The 19,689-nt window shown below is 42.9% G+C and overlaps 2 long non-coding RNA genes across 4 annotated transcripts in view; both read left to right on the plus strand.

Annotated features, from left to right (window-relative positions):
• The first annotated feature begins 271 nt into the window (after positions 1-271).
• Positions 272-3,969, plus strand: LOC140556898 (uncharacterized). The gene is made up of 3 exons (XR_011979775.1): positions 272-3,291; positions 3,454-3,574; positions 3,808-3,969. It is a non-coding gene; the product is annotated as an uncharacterized lncRNA (long non-coding RNA).
• Positions 3,970-4,406: 437 nt separating this feature from the next.
• LOC140556899 (uncharacterized) overlaps positions 4,407-19,689 on the plus strand; it is a 158,499-nt gene continuing 143,216 nt past the window's right edge. Inside the window, exons 1-4 of one of the 3 annotated variants that reach the window (XR_011979777.1) lie at positions 4,407-5,072; positions 5,235-5,355; positions 5,589-5,755; positions 7,204-7,987. This is a non-coding gene — a long non-coding RNA (uncharacterized lncRNA). Of the gene's footprint in view, positions 5,356-5,588; positions 5,756-7,203; positions 7,988-19,689 lie in introns of those variants that run through there. The other 2 variants (XR_011979776.1, XR_011979778.1) reach the window with 2 other exon arrangements.

The following is a 19,689-nucleotide window of genomic DNA, read 5'->3' on the forward strand; positions in this document are numbered from 1 at the left end:
TTCTAGCTTCATTCTTATTTAGCAGCAACAACATCATGAAATTCTTTGGATTTTTAGTGTAATATTCTCTATTTTATCATCAATATCAGTCCCAAACCACAGCGATAGACAATGATGAATGCTGCACTACATACCTACAGTACTTTAGCTCCATTACAGAAGACGATTTGCTCAATATAATGAGCTCCTCTAAATCGTCATCATGTAGATTAGAGCCGGTACAAACACTGTTGTTTAAACAGGCACTGCCAAAGGTTGGTAAACCATTAATGGACATAGTTAATGCATCTCTTGGGATGAACTTCATACCTAAATCTCTTAAATTGGCGATTATAAAGCCCATTATTAAAAAGCCTAATCTGGACCCCCATGACCTGGCCAGTTATAGACCAAGTTCTAATCTACCCTTCGTCGCCAACATTTTAGATCTCTCCCCCCTCATGTCCTGAGCTGCCTGTCTGGAGTTGCCCTTTTTTGGGTCAGTTCCTGCGTTTTGGTATCGGGCCTGTCCCGCTACTCAGCAGAGTTCCAACACAACCATCCTAACACCCCCCGCTCTCTCTCTCGCTCTCTCTCGCTCACGAAGATGCCCTGCCATGGAGGTGTCCATTGTTTTGCAGGTGCCCGTGTCCCAGACATTGCCAGGTGGCTTTGTCACCATCGTTCTCCACTATTCTCCGCCTGATGCAGCGTGGCCCTGAAGAAGCACTGCCGTACGCTTCTGGACACTGTTTTGAAAAAGCCAGACACCAGGATCATCGTCTTCTACCCCCTGACCACATAAGGATTAGTGAGCGAGCCATTTCCTCAGCTCTTCTCGCTCCACTGCTGGCTGCGGGACAGGTGCGTCTGTGCTGACTTCGTGGACAACTAGGAGAGCTTTCGGCTGTGTTCGGTTCTCTAACACAAAGATGAGCTACACCTGAGCCGTCTGGGGTCCATTGTTCTCTCCAGGAACATCAAGAAGGTGCCAGGCCAGGACTGAGTAGCAGCTGTAGGGGGCAGTGGTGGCTGTAGGGGGCAGTGGTGGCTCAGTGGTTAGGGCTCTGGGCTATTGATGACAGTGTTGTGGGTTTGATGCCTGGGCTTGTCAAACTGCTGCAGCGCCCACAAAAGAAGATGAAGGCCTTGCTAAAGAGTGGCAATGGCTGCCCACCACTCCAGGGATGTGAGCTCACTGTCCACTGTGTGTTTCACTGTGTGTCACTAGACGTTTCAATATTCTGTGTATCCGTTGTTTTCAGGAACAGACAGATGGTGGCTTTTGTTACTTTGGTAGTGGGATTTGCTTCTCTGGCATTTTTTCACAGTTTGAGGTTCCCCCGAGATCCCAATATTCCTCTGGGTCCAGAGTTTTCAGAGACAGGATCAGAAACCGACAGAGGCGGCCGCCGTCATCCCAATGAGTGATTCTGAGTCAATTCAGGCGCTCTACTGACTCCGAGACTCTGTACCCGAGGTGACTGCAAGCAAATTAATTAGACCACTTGCCTTACGAATTTAGAATAAACAGGAGGAGACGAGACGCCGTATTCTTTCAGACTTTCAGGTTACTTTAATCCGGAATTTTCATATTTGTTTTAGACCATTTGACTTTTTGCAGCGATCCGGACTCAAAGGACGAAGATGTCCAAAGCATTGCCTTAAGATCATTTCAGTCTCACTGTTATCTCAGAAACTTCAAATTTTACTAAGTTTGGATCCCTGAAAAATTCTCTGGTTTAAACAGACAAGATTTTAGGAGATTTAATTCAGTACTGTTCAACCTAGAGAATCTTGTAAAGGGATCCAAATTCATTTTTTAGAAAATGAAAAGGTTTAAATCAAGATTTTGGAAATAAATGTTGTTTTTCTGGACTGTTCAAATACGAGATTTCGATGGTTATAAGACAAGGGAGTAGAGTTTATAATACCCAAAGAGTTCAGACTATACACATGAAATTAACACATAAGGAGACATTGTTACAAGCTTAGTTAATGTACAAACGGACTGAGGCAGGGGACTCTGGAGCAGGCGAGATTGAAGGTAGGAGAGAATGTGCTTGTTTTAATTGTGGGAAATCAGACTGTTCTGCGAGATTGCAATATTTAGTAGATCCTCCTTTTGCAGAAATAATAGCCTCCAAACGCTTCCTATTGCTTCCAATGAGAGTCTGGATTCTGGTTGAAGGTATTTTGGACGTTCTTTACAAAATATCTCCAGTTCAATCAGGTTTCATGGTTTCTGAGCAAGGACAGCCCGCTTTAAATCACACCCCAGATTTTCTGTAATATTCAGGTCTGGGGATTGAGATGGCCGTTCCAGAATGTCCTTGTTCCTCTGCATGAGTGCCTTAGTAGATTTTGAGCAGTGTTTCGGGTCGTTGCGCTGAATAGTTGAACGATGCAGCAAGATGATGATGTAGGTCTTTGGAGCTGGTCTGTAGGTTGACTATGACTGTTCTCACCATCCTTCGCCTTTTCTTGGCCTGCCACTTCGGGCCGTGACTAGAACTGCGCCTGTGGTCTTCGATTTCGTCACCATGTTCCTCACAGTGGAAACTGACAGCTGAAATCTGAGAGAGCTTTTTGTATCCTTCCCCAAAACCATGATGTTGAACGATCTTTCTTTTCAGGTCATTTGTGAGTTGTTTTGAGGGTCCCATGTTTCCACTCTTCAGAGAAGAAGAGGAGAAAAACTTGCAACCTCCTTCTCATAATTGGATTGAATTGAGTTGTTTTGAGGGTCCCATGTTTCCACTCTTCAGAGAAGAAGAGGAGAAAAACTTGCAACCTCCTTCTCATAATTGGATTCACCTGTATATGTAGGTCAAGGGTCAGTGAGCTTACAAAACAAATGTAGTGTTTTAATAATTAGTGCTAAAGGTATTCAAATCAATAAAACAACAAGGGTGCCCACATTTATGCACCTGCCTAATTTTGTTTAAATAATCTTCATCTTTTTCTCTCTCCCCTCATGTCCTGAGCTGCCTGTCTGGAGTTGCCCTTTTTTGGTTCAGTTCCTGCGTCTTAGTATCAGGCCTGTCCCTCTACTCAGCAGCCTTCACCTACTTCATACCTCAAGGACAACCCCTCAGGGCAGTGTTCTCATTGATGGAGATTCTACTGAAAACCACTTAAAAGTATCGAGCCCAAAGAGTGACACCACTGTCTCCTGTTTTCCAGATGCTAACTTCGCCATGTTGCTTCCCTTGGCACTGTGGCAGCGTGATGCCTTTGACACAATCATTCTCTACTGTTCTCCTCCCGATGCAGCGAGTTCCTGATGTTGGTGAACTGAATAGTTGGCAGGTAAGTAATTTTACATAGTTTTTCTATTTTAATAACCATTTATTCTGTAATTTCTCTGCTTGTATTAAAAATTAATTTGGTCAGTATCTGACACCCAGTCCTGAAGTGCTTTCCCATCTCTCTTTGAAACGTGTGTACCATGTCTGTCTCCCTCTGTTTGAGCATCATCTTGAGCATCAGTTTTGGACTCTTGAACCTCTTCTGGAGTCTGATCAACACTGCTGGCTGTTGGAATGGGGGGGTGCACCCATCTCATCTTGGGATCATCAGCTTTCATTGACTGGTCAGTCTGGGTTTGCTGTTCTTTAACACACTTTGTATGAAATTTCACAAGCCTGTGTTTAAGGGCTTTCCCTGTGTCTGGATAGTAGACTAGGTATGATGGACTGTTCTTGTCTGTCCCTACAAAGACTCCCTTTCACATTTTGACTCTAGCTTCTATCTGTCATGTTTGTAAGTGTAGCATGCTGCTCCACATACTCTCCTCTTTGAAAGGTTATGCTTTCTCTCTCTCAGCGTAGAGTCATTGAAATTCATATATAGAGCTGCTGAGGTCGTACGCCTTTTCACCTGAGCCGCCTGGGGTACATCGTTCTCTCCGGGAACATAAAGAAGGTGCCAGACCAGGACTGACTGACCCCTCCCAGTCACACTGTCAGGTTAATGAACTGCATAATTGGCAGGTAAGTGATTTACATGTTTCCACCCATTTATTCTGTCACATTTCTGCTTCTATTAAAACGTAATAGATCAGTGATACTCTGAGCATTTCACTCAAATCCTGCAGTATTGAGACTGTCATGGTTTGTAATTGTAACGTCGGAAAATCTGCTTTAAAAATCTTATTAGAATTTATATAAATTCTTCCATCTTTCCAAGTACAAGCAGTTCTACTGTTAAATTTGGGCTGTTAAATATACGATCTCTAGCCCCTAAAGCAGCCATTGTCAATGAAGTTATTTTAAATTGGGTGAAATTGGGTAATAGAACAGTAAAACACTGGTTTTATAGTCTCCATACATTGCCCCCTGAGTTTACTAGGAAGTGACTTATTGGGGGCTTTCAGTCTAAACCTTAACCTACAGTCTAAACACTACAATGTCACAGTGGAAACTGACAGCTGAAATCTGAGAGAGCTTTTTGTATCCTTCCCCTGAACCATGATGTTGAACGATCTTTGTTTTCAGGTCATTTGTGAGTTGTTTTGAGGCTGCCATGTTTCCACTCTTCAGAGAAGAAGAGGAGAAAAACTTGCAACTGGCCACTTTAACCTCCTTCTCATAATTGGATTCACCTGTATATGTGGGTCAATGAGCTTACAAAACAAATTTAGTGTTTTAATAATTAGTGCTAAAGGTATTCAAATCAATAAAACAACAAGGGTGCCCACATTTATGCACCTGCCTAATTTTGTTTAAATAATCTTCATCTTTTTCTCTCTCCCCTCATGTCCTGAGCTGCCTGTCTGGAGTTGCCCTTTTTTGGTTCAGTTCCTGCTTCTTAGTATCAGGCCTGTCCCTCTACTCAGCAGCCTTCACCTGCTTCATCCCTCAAGGACAACCCCTCAGGGCAGTGTTCTCATTGATGGATATTCTACTGAAAACCACTTAAAGTATTGAGCCCCAAGAGTAACACCACTGTCTCCTGTTTTCCAGATGCCAACTTCACCAGGTTGCTTCCCTTGGCACTGTGGCAGCGTGATGCCTTTGACACAATCATTCTTTACTGTTCTCCTCCCGATGCAGCGAGTTCCTGATTTTAGTGAACTGAATAGTTGGCAGGTAAGTAATTTTACATAGTTTTTCTATTTTAATAACCATTTATTCTGTAATTTCTCTGCTTGTATTAAAAATGAATTTGGTCAGTATCTGACACCCAGTCCTGAAGTGCTTTCCCATCTCTCTTTGAAACGTGTGTACCATGTCTGTCTCCCTCTGTTTGAGCATCATCTTGAGCATCAGTTTTAGACTCTTGAACCTCTTCTGGAGTCTGATCAACACTGCTGGCTGTTGGAATGGGGGGGTGCACCCATCTCATCTTGGGATCATCAGCTTTCATTGACTGGTCAGTCTGGGTTTGCTGTTCTTTAACACACTTTGTATGAAATTTCACAAGCCTGTGTTTAAGGGTTTTCCCTGTGTCTGGATAGTAGACTAGGTATGATGGACTGTTCTTGTCTGTCCCTACAAAGACTCCCTTTCACATTTTGACTCTAGCTTCTATCTGTCATGTTTGTAAGTGTAGCATGCTGCTCCACATACTCTCCTCTTTGAAAGGTTATGCTTTCTCTCTCTCAGCGTAGAGTCATTGAAATTCATATATAGAGCTGCTGAGGTCGTACGCCTTTTCACCTGAGCCGCCTGGGGTACATCGTTCTCTCCGGGAACATAAAGAAGGTGCCAGACCAGGACTGACTGACCCCTCCCAGTCACACTGTCAGGTTAATGAACTGCATAATTGGCAGGTAAGTGATTTACATGTTTCCACCCATTTATTCTGTCACATTTCTGCTTCTATTAAAACGTAATAGATCAGTGATACTCTGAGCATTTCACTCAAATCCTGCAGTATTGAGACTGTCATGGTTTGTAATTGTAACGTCGGAAAATCTGCTTTAAAAATCTTAGATTTTATATAAATTCTTCCATCTTTCCAAGTACAAGCAGTTCTACTGTTAAATTTGGGCTGTTAAATATACGATCTCTAGCCCCTAAAGCAGCCATTGTCAATGAAGTTATTTTAAATTGGTTGAAATTGGGTAATGGAACAGTAAAACACTGGTTTTATAGTCTCCATACATTGCCCCCTGAATTTACTAGGAAGTGACTTATTGGGGGCTTTCAGTCTAAACCTTAACCTACAGTCTAAACACTACAATGTCACAGTGGAAACTGACAGCTGAAATCTGAGAGAGCTTTTTGTATCCTTCCCCTAAACCATGATGTTGAACGATCTTTGTTTTCAGGTCATTTGTGAGTTGTTTTGAGGCTCCCATGTTTCCACTCTTCAGAGAAGAAGAGGAGAAAAACTTGCAACTGGCCACTTTAACCTCCTTCTCATAATTGGATTCACATGTATATGTAGGTCAAGGGTCAATGAGCTTAGAAAACAAATTTAGTGTTTTAATAGTTTGTGCTAAAGGTATTCAAATCAATAAAACAAGGGTGCCCACATTTATGCACCTGCCTAATTTTGTTTAAATAATTATTGCACACTTTCTGTAAATCCTATAAACTTCATTTCTCTTCTCAAATATCACTGTGTTCATCTACTTTGATGTATTCAACTGAAATTGATGATCTGAATAACCATTAATTTTATAAAGGAAAATCGTCAAAATTATCATAGTTGCCCAAATTTTTACACCTTACAACCCTCCACGTACACTCCGCTCACAAGATGCTGGCCTATTATCGGTCCAACATATTAGAAAAACCAGTGCAGGAGGAAGAGCGTTCTTTTATAAAGCCCCCAACTTTGGAACAACCTCCCTGTTAATGTACAGGAATCAGACACACTCTCAGTCTTTAAATCTGGAGTAAAAACTTCTCTCTTTACACCAGCTTTCAGAGAACTCTCCAGTTCTGTGTTCTGTCCTGCTCTGATTACAGTTCACCACTATTCTGTCCTGCTCTGATTACAGTTCACCACTATTCTGTCCTGCTCTGATTACAGGCTGTTTATTACTATTATTGTGGTTGTGTCTCTAACTATTTCTGCTACAGGTCTACAGGGCACTAAACGTAAAGCTTGTTCTAATCTTCATTTTCTCTCTCTCCTCATGTCCTGAGCTGCCTGTCTGGAGTTGCCCTTTTTTGGTTCAGTTTCTGTCTTGGTACTTTAATGGGGGACTTGGTACTATTTTTGTGGCTATGTCTTTTTATTTGTTTTATCTTCTGTGTTTTTACTCAGGAGCTCTTCAGGAGGTCGTCAAGATCCATTACGGCAGATCCAGCTGCTGTTGTAGAGGCAGTCCAAACTCCACTGGCGGAAGACAAGGCTGGGGGCTGCCCGTCACCTCCATCGTGACCGCGGGGGACACAGAGGGTCAGCTTCTCCTCTCCCGCGCCTGAGAGGGCCTGGAAGTGTCAGCGTGGCTGGGAAAAGCCGAGGACTGTTCCACCACTTCAGCCGTTTTTCACATCTGCCAGCTGGTTCGAGGACCTCAGCTCTTCACCTCACCCGAGTCCTCAGGGCGGTGTTCTCACTCTTGGAGATTCTTCTGTAAAAACCCTGAACAGTAATGCTGCGGTCTCCTGTTTTGCAGGTGCCCGTGTTCCGGACATTGCAAGGTGGCTTTGTCACCATCGTTCTCCACTATTCTCCTGATGCAGCTTGGCCCTGAAGAAGCACTGCTGTACACTTCTGTACACTGTTCAGAAAAAGTCAGACACCAGGATCATCGTCTTTAACCCCCCCCAGACACCCCCCCTCCCTTCCGCCCACTTACTGACAAGTGTAACTGACTGACTGTACAGCAAGGTGTTTTTGTCAGACTCCGTTCTGAAGTCTTCCACCGGCGTTACGTTTACTGCAGGATTAAAGTGTTTCTCTACATTCCTAAGACTGACTGATTGAGTTGATTCTTTAAGTGCAGAGAAGCAAATCCCACTACCACAGTTTTGGAGGTTCCACCGAGATCCCAATATTCCTCTGGGTCCAGAGTTTTCAGAGACAGGATCAGAAACAGACAGAGGCGGCCGCCGTCATCCCAATGAGTGATTCTGAGTCAATTCAGGCGCTCTACTGACTCCGAGACTCTGTACCCGAGGTGACTGTGCCAGATAAGATAGTGAGTACAACAGTTTCAGTACTTATGAAGGAGTCAGTACCCATATCCATCAGTACGGACACAATTCTAACAGTGGATGTTTCAGGCTTACCACTCAACATTTTTGCAGTCCTGTGAAGGTGAAATTGGGTAATAGATCAGTAAAACACAAAATTTACTAGAACGTGACTTATTGGGAGCTTTCAGTCTAAACCTACAATGTACAGATTCAGGTTTTTCTGCTGCTAGTTCTAGTATAGGGATATTTCCTCTTAAAATAGACCCAGTAGAATATTCTTGATCTGACAGAGCAGAGAACCTGATGCGTTACATGGAGCTCTGTCCAAGGCTGAATAGAAGAATCCTCCATTTTTACATTGTTTTATTTGTCTCCAGATGGTTTTGATGAACATACTGTACAGTACTCTCTCCCTGACCGTTGTGTGTTTCTATCTGCGTTTACTCTGGAGGAACTTGGCGACCCCGGAGGTGTAAGATCTCCAGGTGCTCTGCAAGGAGGTCGTTAAGCTTGACTGCTGCTGTTGTAGAGGCAGTCCAAACTCCACCGACTGAAGACGAGGCTGGAGGCTGCCTGTGGCCTGGAAAAGCAGAGGGTGCCTCCACCACCACAGACGGTTTTCACCTTAACTTAATCCGAGCACTAAGCAATACATTTTATCTTCAAGGCACAAATCTTTCAAAGCCCTCAAATCAGGAGTGAATTAACCGAATTTCTTATGTTGAATCAGGGTTCAGTGGACGATCAGACTTTTGTTGGGAGCAGTGAATGATTTCTTTAGGAATAATTCTATTGCATTTGATTTGTCCCTTTTTTTTGCCTTTGTCACCAAGAAGCAATGATGCTTTTTACAGCCTCTATATTCAGAAGCCATATGTCCCAAAGGAAACCTTAAATATTGCCCCCTTTTTCCATTCCTTAGATTTGCCACAATTGTCCAATTGTTTTAGATCTCTCCCCCCTCATTTCCTGAGCTGCCTGTCTGGAGTTGCCCTTTTTTTGGGTCAGTTCCTGTGTTTTGGTATCGGGCCTGTCCCGCTACTCAGCAGAGTTCCAACACAACCATCCTAACACCACCCCCCCCCTCCTCTCTCTCTCGTACTGAGATGCCCTGCCATGGAGGTGTCCATTGATCCATGTTCCAGAATCAGGCCTGTCCCTCTACTCAGCAGAGCTTTTTTATACAAGTCTCCTAACCCTTTCTTTCTTCCTTTCCTTCCTTTCATTTCTCTCTTTATCTCTTTTGCATGTGCTGTGGTGCCCTGTTCCTCCTGCTGTGCCCTGATGTTCGCTCAGATACACATACTTAATCAGCACTTTAACATTAATGTTGATCATATGTCCAGCACCTACTCACAAACATACTTCATAACCTGTTCCTACGTTAGCTATAGCTCTTCATTATCTCTCTGTCCAGCACCTCCTCACACTCCTACTTCATAACCTGTTCCTACATTAGCTATAGCTAAGCATCGGAGCATCACTCCATAGCTTTTACAGTTTCACCCTTCATTTTCAGGAAGTACAGAGACTGCGCCTGAGTAATCCTCAGTAAACACCAGAGTGTATCTACAACCCTCTTTTGCACACTGGATCTGTAGGAGTAGCTAGGTCAGTATGTACTAGTTCAAGTACTGCTTTTGCTCAAGCATCAGGTTCTGTTTCTACTCTGAGCAGATTTCTCTTGTCTGCAGACTTCACAGTTCAGTTCCTCAATATTACCCTTGATTTTCAGGCTCTCTACTGCATAATGTGAAACATCATAATTACAGTGAACAAGAATTTCATGCTCTGAACTTTTTCACACATTGTAACCATCACTGTGATCATTGACCACATTCAGGCAATAAAGCCTATTGTACTCTTTAATGGGGAACTTGGGACCGTTTTTCTGGCTGTTTGTCATGTCCTTGGTGAGAATTCAAAGGCTGTCGCAGTTTCATTCTGAGTGCATCAACTCCTCAAGGTTTAGCTATTGCAGTTATTCACACAGAAGTGGTCGCGGCGGCATCACCACAATTCAGTTCAGTTCTATGCACAACCCAAACCTCAGGTTCTGAAGCTAATCATTAATTACCTTCCAGAGTACTCTGTCTCACTGACCATCATCTGTCTGTTTACTCTCGAGGAACATGGTGACCACGGGGGAACGAGCTCTCCAGATGTCGTCTAGCTTGACCAGCAGATCCAGCTGCTGTTGTAGAGGCAGTCCAAACGCACCAGACGGAAGATGAGGCTGGAGGCTGCATGTGACTCCTTCAATTAGGCAGTCTTAATTCCTGCACCACCGGTGCAGCAGACACAGAGGGTCGTCATCACCGCTCCCGCATCTGAGAGCCTGGGGGTGTCAGCGTGGCGGGCAAAAACCGAGGGCTCCTCCCCCACCACAGCCGGGGTTCACCCCTCCTAGCCAATCCGAGGTCCTCAGTTTTTCAACTTCATGTGCTTCGTCACCGAGACTCCTCAGGGCGGTGTTCTCACTGTTGGAGATCTTCTATAAAACACTTATAGGTATCGACCCTAAAGAGTAACGCCACAATCTCCTGTTTCCCAGGTGCCGGTGTACTGGGCGTCACCAATCTGCTTCCCTTTGAGTTGCAACAGCATGACTCGAGGTCCTGAAGGAGCACTGCGGCATGCTTCTGCAAACAGTTCGGAAAAAGACTTTCGCCCCCCTGCTCGCTTTCTGACGAGTGCGCTAGTCGTTTTCCCAGCTCTTCACGCTATGTTTTAAACAAATTCTGCCAGCCTTGCCTTAGTCCAGTGTAAGAAATACACTATTTTAACCTGAATTACAATGTTTTAATCACATACATGAGGAGAGTTATCTACAATATTTTACCACCATTCAGTAAATATATTGATAGACAGATGGATCCTCCACCTACTGCTGCTTTAATACTTCTAAAGATTTCATATGAAAGGAGTTCAGTGACAGATATGGTGCCAATTAAATTTTTTATCTGTGGGTTGACATTCAGAACTGTATCTAATAATGACGAGGGAGTTTGTGAACACAAAACTACGTAGCTGCAAATACCTGAAGAAATGAGTTTTAAATGAGGATTAAATTAAATTCAGTTCCAAGTTCAAAAGATTTTTTAACAATAACCTTTTATCAGTAAACAGGTTCTTTAAAACATTTCCTCCTTTTTCTCTCCAAGATGAAAAGGCTTCATCAATGGTAAATGAAGTGGATGTCTAACATGCAGGAACAGCCCTGACGTTCGAAGCCCAGGCCCTGTTTACCCTGTTTTCCAGGTGACCGTGTCCTGGACGTCACCAGGTGACTTTGGCACCATCGTTCTCCACTATTCTCCTCCTGATGCAGCGTGGCCCTGAAGAAGCACTGCCGTACGCTTCTGGACACTGTTTGGAAAAAGCCAGACACCAGGATCATCGCCTCCTACCCCCTGACCACTTAGCGATGAGTGAGCGAGCCGTTTCCCCAGCTCTTCACTCCACTGCTGGCTGCGGGACAGGTCTGTCTGCGCTGACTTCGTAGAAAACTAGGAGAGCTTTCGGCTGCGTCCTGTCCTCTAACACAGAGATGAGCTTCACCTGAGCCGCCTGGGGTCCATCGTTCTCTCCAGTAACATCAAGCAGGTGCCAGGCCAGGACTGACTGACCCCAGTCACACTGTCAGGTTAGTGAACTGCATAGTTGGAAGGTAAGTGATTTACATGATTTACTTGATTCCACCCATTTATTCTGTCACTTTTCTGCTTGTATTAAAAAGTAATAGATCAGTGTCACTCAGTGTTTCAGACAAATCCTGCAGTATTGAGACTCTGTCCCCCGGATGGTTTGTAATTGAAATGTTAGAAAATCTGAGTTTATATAAATTCTTCAATTTTTCTGAGTACAAGCAGTTCCGCATTGAATTTGGGCTGTTAAATATACAGTGGGGCAAAAAAGTATTTCTTCAGCCACTGATTGTGCTGATTGTGAAGTTCTCCCACCTAGAAAAATAAGAGGTCTGTAATTTATTAAAGGCACCTGTTTGACCTCGTTATCTGTATAAATGACACCAGTCCACAGCCTCAAAGAGTCAGACTCCAAACCTCCAACCTGCTTAAGCCAGTACATGTCCAGGCCGTTCTGAAGTGAACCACCTTAGTTCACTAGATCTCTGTGAAACTAAATCAAAGCCGTAGGTCTGTTAATTACATTGGGGGGGTCAGAAATGCAAAAAGACTTCCAAAGGCCCTGTATGAATCGATTTTACAATGAACTTAAAACTCTAACTGTAAAAATACAGGTAATCTCTGAATATGAAGATCCCAATATTCCTCTGGGTCCAGAGTTTTCAGAGACAGGATCAGAAACAGACAGAGGCGGCCGCCGTCATCCCAATGAGTAATTCTGAGTCAATTCAGGCGCTCTACTGACTCCGAGACTCTGTACCCGAGGTGACTATTCTAATTTCGTAAGACAAGCAGTCTAATTCATTTACTTACAAACAGGAAGAGACGAGACACTGTATTCTTAGACCTTCAGGTTATTTTAATCCGGACCCCTTTTGATATTTTCATTTTCATATTTGTTTTAGACCATTGACTTTTTGCAGCTATCCGGACTCAAAGGACGAAGATGTCCAAAGCATTGCCTTAAGATCATTTCAGTCTCACAGTTGTCCGAACTGAGAATTTCTCAGGATCCAGATTTGTTTTAAATTGGAAGATTCTAAGATTTTGTCTTGGAATATTTTGATTCTCAGGGTTGTTTAAAGCAGAGACTTTTTCAGAAATTCAGATTTATTCAAAGTCTAAGTTTCTAAGACGAGATTTTAGGATATTTAATTCTCAGTACTGTTCAACCTAGAGAATTTTGTAAAGGGATCTGAATTTATTTTTTAGAAAATTTAAAGATTTTAAATCAAGGTTTTGGAAAAAAAAAATTAAATTTTCAGGACTGTTCAAATTAGAGATTTTGAAGGTTATAAGACAAAGGAGCAGAGTTTATAATACCCAAAGAGTTCAGACTATAACTGAGCTTGTAACAATGTCTTCTTTTTATTTATTTCCCGTGTAATGTACTGCTGGACTGAGGCAGGGGACTCTGGAGCAGGTGAGATTGAAGGTAGGAGAGAATGTGCTTGTTTTATTTGTGGGAAATTGGACTGTTCTGCGAGATTGCAATATTTAGTAGATCCTCCTTTTGCAGAAATAACGGCCTCCAAACGCTTCCTATTGCTTCCAATGAGCGTCTGGATTCTGGTTGAAGGTATTTTGGACGTTCTTTACAAAATATCTCCAGTTCAGTCAGGTTTCATAGTTTCTGAGCAAGGACAGCCTGCTTTAAATCACACCCCAGATTTTCTGCACCCCTCTCATCCCTCTCACCCTGGGATCATCAGCTTTCATTGACAGGTCAGTCTGGGTTTGCTGTTCTTTAAAACACTTTGTATGAAATTTCACAAGCCTGTGTTTAAGGGCTTTCCCTGTGTCTGGATAGTAGACTAGGTATGATGGACTGTTCTTGTCTGTTCCTACAAAGACTCCCTTTCACATTTTGACTCTAGCTTCTATCTGTCATGTTTGTAAGTGTGGCATGCTGCTCCACATACTCTCCTCTTTGAAAGGTTATGCTTTCTCCCTGTCAAAGTAGAGTCATTGAAGACATATATAGAGCTGCTGAGGTCTCACGCCTTTTCACCTGAGCCGCCTAGGGTACATTGTTCTCTCCGGGAACATCAAGAAGGTGCCAGGCCAGGACTGACTGACCCTTCCCAGTCACACTGTCAGGTAAGTGATTTACATGATTCCACCCATTTATTCTGTCACTTTTTTCACCTATTAAAAAGTAATAGGTCAGTGACACTCTGAGCATTTCACTCAAATCCTGCAGTATCGAGACTGTCATGGTTTGCAATTATAACGTCTGAAAATCTGCTTTAAAAATCTTATTAGAATTTATATAAATTCTTCCATCTTTCCAAGTACAAGCAGTTCTACGGTTAAATTTGGGCTGTTAAATATATGATCTCTAGCCCCTAAAGCAGCCGTTGTCAATGAAGTTATTTTAAATAGAATTATAATGTGTTTAAACATATAGATGAGGAGAGTTATCTACAATATTCTAACAGTGGATGTTTCAGGCTTACCACTCAACATTTTTGCAGTCCTGTGAAGGTGAAATTGGGTAATAGATCAGTAAAACACAAAATTTACTAGAACGTGACTTATTGGGAGCTTTCAGTCTAAACCTACAATGTACAGATTCATGTTTTTCTGCTGCTAGTCCTAGTATAGGGATATTTCCTCTTAAAATAGACCCAGTAGAATATTCTTGATCTGACAGAGCAGAAAACCTGATGTGTCACATGGAGCTCTGTCCAAGGTTGAATAGAAGAATCCTCCATTTTTACATTGTTTTATTTGTCTCCAGATGATTTTGATGAACATACTTTACAGTACTCTCTCCCTGACCGTTGTGTGTGTGTGTGTGTGTGTGTGTGTGTGTGTGTGTGTGTGTGTGTGTGTGTGTGTGTGTGTTTCTGCGTTTACTCTGGAGGAACTTGGCGACCGCGGAGGTGCAAGATCTCCAGGCGCTCTGCAAGGAGGTTGTTAAGCTTGACTGCTGCTGTTGTAGAGGCAGTCCAAACTCCACCGACTGAAGACGAGGCTGGAGGCTGCCCGTGGCCTGGAAAAGCAGAGGGCGCCTCCACCACCACAGACGGTTTTCACCGTAACTAACTGGCGAGAGGTCATCAGTTCTTCACCTACACCTTCTCCCTCACCGAGGACAACTCCTCAGGGCAGTGTTTCCATTGTTGGAGGTTCTACTGTAAAACCCTTTAAAGTATCGGGACCAAAGAGTAACGCCTCAATCTTTTTCTGTTTTATTTATTTCTTTTTTTTCTTTTTCCCCCTCCTCAGGAGTCCTGGATATTGCCAGGTGGCTTCTGTACCATCATTCTCCACTTTTCTCTGCCCGCTTCAGTGAAGCCCTAAAGGAGCTCTGCCACACACTTCTGGACACCACTCGGAAAAAGACAGGACGCCAGGTTGGGCAACTGGATAGTGGGCAGGTTATTAATTTACATGATTTACTGGAGTTTATCGTTTATTCTGTCATTTCTCTGTTTGTTTTGAAAAGTAATATATCCGTGTTCCTCAGTGTATCTCAGACAAACCCTGCAGTATGGAGACTGTGTGTGTCTCCCGGAGGGCGCAGAGAAAGACGACCCTAACAGTTTTATCAAGAAGCAGCTCAAAGTTTGGCTACTAGTACCAGTTATACTTCAGTTTATTTTGAATCTTTATGGTTTTGAATGTCTTAAGCTGGAACATTTTAATGGTCTAAATGAGCCTCTTAAACGTGCAAGTTTGGTCTGATTAAGAATCCCATTTGAGAGATGTTAATATTCCCAAATGCAATAAATTCTATAGAGTTGCTTCTTTTGCAGCTGCAAATACTACAAATAAAGAATCTTATCTTGGTACAGAGGTATTGGGAGGTTACTATTTAAAACCAAGGACGGGATGAAGAAAGGAGAATAACGCGCATTACAACAAAAGTAAGAAATGAGAAAATGACCTTTATTTCAGTTCACGCTCCAAATCCAAGAGATCCCAGTTTTTCTTTTCTGTTGGATTATCTAACAAATCTAGTGGACTTTCAGTTAGTGGTGGGAGCAGATATGAGTAGTCATTAATCATTTATTAATTAAACAGATCAGGGGGTGATGTTTCTCGATCAGCTGGCTGCTAGTTTCGAGCTTAAGCTATGTATTACCGCCTTGTTTTTACTCGACTGTTGGCAACATCTTAATCCGAGCACTAAGCAATAAACATTATCTGCAAGGCACAAATCTTTCAAAGCCCTCAAATCAGGAGTGAATTAACCGAATTTCTTATGTTGAATCAGGGTTCAGTGGATGATCAGAGGTTTGTTGGGAGCAGTGAATGATTTCTTTAGGAATAATTCTATTGCATTTGATTTGTCCTTTTTTTTTTGCCTTTGTCACCAAGAAGCAATGATGCTTTTTACAGCCTCTATATTCAGAAGCCAGATGTCCCAAAGGAAAGCTTAAATATTGACCCCTTTTTCCATTCCTTAGATTTGCCACAATTGTCCACTGACGAGGCATCTTATTTAGATCAGGATATTTCTACTCTAGAATTAAAAGACCCTCTTTCAGATGAAAAAGGGGAAGTAGCCAGGATTGGACGGCATGACGAGTTTAATTTATTCTTCTAGCTTCATTCTTATTCTTCAGCAGGGATAATTTAGCTCAGTTATCCCTGCTGAAATTAGCAGCAACATCATGAAATTCTTTGGATGTTTAGTGTAATATTCTCTATTTTATCATCAATGTCAGTCCCAAACCACAGCGATAGACAATGATTAATGCTGCACTACATACCTACAGTACTTTAGCTCCGTTACAGAAGACGATTTGCTCAATATAATGAGCTCCTCTAAATCGTCATCATGTAGATTAGAGCCGGTACAAACACCGCTGTTTAAACAGGCACTGCCAAAGGTTGGTAAACCATTAATTGACATAGTTAATGCATCTCTTGGGATGAACTTCATACCTAAATCTCTTAAATTGGCGATTATAAAGCCCATTATTAAAAAGCCTAATCTGGACCCCCATGACCTGGCCAGTTATAGACCAAGTTCTAATCTACCCTTCGTCGCCAACATTTTAGATCTCTCCCCCCTCATTTCCTGAGCTGCCTGTCTGGAGTTGCCCTTTTTTGGGCCTGTCCCGCTACTTAGAGTTCCAACACAACCATCCCAACACCCCCCCCCCCCCCCTCTCTCTCTTTCGCTCTCTCACGTACTGAGATGCCCTGCCATGGAGGTGTCCATTGATCCATGTTCCAGAATCAGGCCTGTCCCTCTACTCAGCAGAGCTTTTTTTACACAAGTCTTCTAACCCTTTCTTTCTTCCTTTCATTTCTCTCTTTATCTCTTTTGCATGTGCTGTGGTGCCCTGTTCCTCCTGCTGTGCCCTGATGTTCGCTCAGATACACATACTTAATCAGCACTTTAACATTAATGTTGATCATATGTCCAGCACCTACTCACAAACATACTTCATAACCTGCTCCTACATTAGCTATAGCTCTTCATTATCTCTGTCCAGCACCTACTCACACTCCTACTTCATAACCTGCTCCTACATTAGCTATAGCTCTTCATTATCTCTGTCCAGCACGTACTCACACTCCTACTTCATAACCTGTTCCTACATTTGCTATAGCTAAGCATCAGAGCATCACTCCGTACCTTTTACAGTTTCACCCTTCATTTTCAGGAAGTACGGAGACTGTACCCGAGTAATCATCAGTAAATGCCAGAGTGCATCTACAACCCTCTTTTGCACACTGGATCTGTAGGAGCAGCTAGGTCAGTATGTACTAGTTCAAGTACTGCTTTTGCTCGAGCATCAGGTTCTGTTTCTACTCTGAGCAGATTTCTCTTGTCTGCAGACTTCACAGTTCAGTTAATCAATCTTACCCTTGATCTTAATTCCAGCACCACCGGTGCAGTGGACACTGAGGGTCGTCATCACCGCTCCCGCATCTGAGAGCCTGGGGGTGTCAGCGTGGCGGGCAAAAACCGAGGGCTCCTCCCCCACCACAGCCGGGGTTCACCCCTCCTAGCCAATCCGAGGTCCTCAGGTTTTCAACTTCATGTGCTTCGTCACAGAGACTCCTCAGGGCGGTGTTCTCACTGTTGGAGATCTTCTATAAAACACTTATAGGTATCGACCCTAAAGAGTAATGCCACAATCTCCTGTTTTCCAGGTGCCGGTGTCCTGGGCGTCACCAATCTGCTTCCCTTGGAGTTGCACCAGCATGACTCGAGGTCCTGAAGGAGCACTGCGGCTTGCTTCTGCACACAGTTCGGAAAAAGACTTTCGCCCCCCTGCTCGCTTCCTGACGAGTGCGCTAGTCGTTTTCCCAGCTCTTCACGCTATGTTTTAAACAAATTCTGCCAGCCTTGCCTTAGTCCAGTGTAAGAAATACACTATTTTAACCTGAATTATAATGTTTTAAACTCATACATGAGGAGAGTTATCTACAATATTTTACCACCATTCAGTAAATATATTGATAGACAGATGAATCCTCCACCTACTGCTGCTTTAATACTTGTAAAGATTTCATATGAAAGGAGTTCAGTAACAGAGATGGTGCCAATTACATTTTTTATCTGTGGGTTGACATTCAGAACTGTATCTAATAATGACTAGGGAGTTTGTGGACACAAAACTACGTAGCTGCAAATATCTGAAGAAATGAGTTTGAGGATTAAATTAAATTCAGTTCCAAGTTCAAAAGATTTTTTTATCAATAACCTTTTATCAGTAAACAGATTCTTTAAAACATTTGCTCCTTTTTCTCTCCAAAATGAAAACGCCTCATCAATGGTAGATGGAGTGAACGTCTAACATGAAGGAACAGCCCTGACGTTCGAAGCCCAGGCTCTTGAACCTTTTCTGGAGTCTGATCAACACTGCTGGCTGTTGGAATGGGGGGTACACCCCTCTCATCTGGGGATCATCAGCTGCCATTGACTGGTCAGTCTGGGTTTGTTGTTCTTTATCACACTTTGTATGAAATTTCACAAGCCTGTGTTTAAGGGCTTTCCCTGTGTCTGGATAGTAGACTAGATATGATGGACTGTTCTTGTCTGTACCTACAAAGACTCCCTTTCACATTTTGACTCTAGCTTCTATCGGTCATGTTTGTAAGTGTAGCATGCTGCTCCACATACTCTCCTCTTTGAAAGGTTATGCTTTCTCCCTGTCAACGTAGAGTCATTGAATACATTATATATAGCTGCTGAGGTCTCACGCCTTATCCCCTGCTTACAGAGCAATGACTGTAAATGTGTTGCTGTGAACTCTGAATCATTATGTGAACAAATGCATTTCTCAGTATCTTTAACTGTTTCACCCTTAGTTTGTTGTTGAAGTTCACAGCATGCATCTGAGTAATCCTCAGTAAACGTCTGAGTGGATCTACAACCCTGGATATGTCCTAAAGCTCCGTAAATTAGTAACCTTATTTAATATTGGCGAAGCTTCAGCCGCATTGGTCAGTATATAATGCGTAGTCTCAGCCAATCAGGAGCATCCGCTGTAAAGCAGCAGCGTGGTCTTGCAGCAGTGTGCAGGGCGAACGAGCCGGTGTGACCGAGCTCTGTAGCTCCTCTGGAAGACTGAACTTTAGAAACTGCTTAAACTTTGTGACTGTGGGTGCCTTTCATTTAGAGTCTGTGACACAAAGTAAGCTGCTGTTCATTTAGTTTGAGAATGGCTTAGTTCTGTTGCTATGCTAGCTTTCTCCTTAGCAATGTAGCTTCAGTATTTACCTATGTATTACTGAATCTTCATGGATTATTTATTTACATGTTTCACTGTTCTGAGCTGTTTTAGGTTAGTATGGATGGTGTAATTCTGTGGATTTGTGCTAAATTTTTGTTCTTGGTCAACATCCTGGTGTTTATTGAACTACTGCTCAGAGGCTATTGCTGTTCCTCTTTTTGTCCTTGTGGGGGCGCTAAAACCCCATAGTTTAACCTGTGGAAACAGTCAGAGGCATGTTAAAGCTGGTGTCTTGCTAGAAGCTCTGAGTGGTAA

This window comes from Salminus brasiliensis, chromosome 6, assembly GCF_030463535.1.
Source record: "Salminus brasiliensis chromosome 6, fSalBra1.hap2, whole genome shotgun sequence".
Taxonomy (NCBI): domain Eukaryota; kingdom Metazoa; phylum Chordata; class Actinopteri; order Characiformes; family Bryconidae; genus Salminus; species Salminus brasiliensis.